Source organism: Camelina sativa, unplaced genomic scaffold (assembly GCF_000633955.1).
Source record: "Camelina sativa cultivar DH55 unplaced genomic scaffold, Cs unpScaffold02831, whole genome shotgun sequence".
NCBI classification, from domain to species: domain Eukaryota; kingdom Viridiplantae; phylum Streptophyta; class Magnoliopsida; order Brassicales; family Brassicaceae; genus Camelina; species Camelina sativa.
In genome coordinates this window covers 1-1,001 of record NW_010923941.1, presented here as the reverse complement: position 1 = coordinate 1,001, position 1,001 = coordinate 1, and the positions used below count along the sequence as shown (strand labels likewise).

General features: G+C 36.7%; 1 long non-coding RNA gene across 2 annotated transcripts; it reads left to right on the top strand.

The window, feature by feature from the left end:
• Positions 1-2: 2 nt before the first annotated feature.
• On the top strand, positions 3-995 carry LOC104774436. 2 transcript variants are annotated; one of them, XR_765343.2, is made up of 5 exons: positions 3-51; positions 260-322; positions 543-587; positions 675-781; positions 898-995. It is a non-coding gene; the product is annotated as an uncharacterized LOC104774436 (long non-coding RNA). The 2 variants fall into 2 exon arrangements; XR_765342.1 differs by lacking the exon at positions 3-51 and adding an exon at positions 103-166.
• Positions 996-1,001: the final 6 nt, after the last annotated feature.

Genomic DNA, 1,001 nt, shown 5'->3' with positions numbered 1-1,001 from the left:
CATTCAGGAAAGAGAGTTCAACCAGATTTACCAACAGACCTTTTCAGCAAGGTACAGCTCATGGTTTCACGTATGATCTTTCTAAAACGCACTCTAGTTATNGGAGTTTAGTTTTCATTCAGGAAAGAGAGTTCAACCAGATTTACCAACAGACCTTTTCAGTAAGGTACAGCTCATGGTTTCACGTATGATCTTTCTAAAACGCACTCTAGTTATTTAATAGTCTCCTAGTTTTTGACCTGGTTCTATTAACCTACAGCTTTCCATCAAATCCGAGCTCCAGTCTACTGATGGATCTCGCACAAGATTGTTTCAACCAAAGGTGCAGCTTGTAAACTCAATTTCACTTGATTTATTTTTTTTCATTTTCCAAGTCAAGTTATTGATTTGCAATCTTTTCTTGGTATAAGGTCTCGAAGGAAAATAGAATGAACCCTTTCCTAGNCAACCAAAGGTGCAGCTTGTAAACTCAATTTCACTTGATTTATTTTTTTCCATTTTCCAAGTCAAGTTATTGATTTGCAATCTTTTCTTGGTATAAGGTCTCAAAGGAAAATAGAATGAACCCTTTCCAAGCTAGGAATGAGGTAAGCTCCAAATTTGTAGAAAAATAGGATTTTGTAACTTACGACTGCGATTGCTTGATTTCTTGAATCGATACTCAACCATTACAGGTAACAAGAATGGCAGCAGTAAAACCAGTCTCTTCAGCTGGACAACAGATACAATTTAGTAATAACGGAATAACTCCCGAAACAAACCAGCAATGGACCCCTAGGAGGTAGGCCAATAAAGTCAATTCTGCAACCACTAATTTTCAAACGATGCATCTGATCAAATATGGAACAACATATATACTTATATCTTTTGTTGTCATTGTTATATCTAATTTTGCAGGAGCTTAGGCATTCGCTGATGGTACAGATTACACATTCGTAGGATCTGGAATCATCTCCTTATATGTACATTCGGATATCGTTCTCTTCTCAGTCTGATCTTGT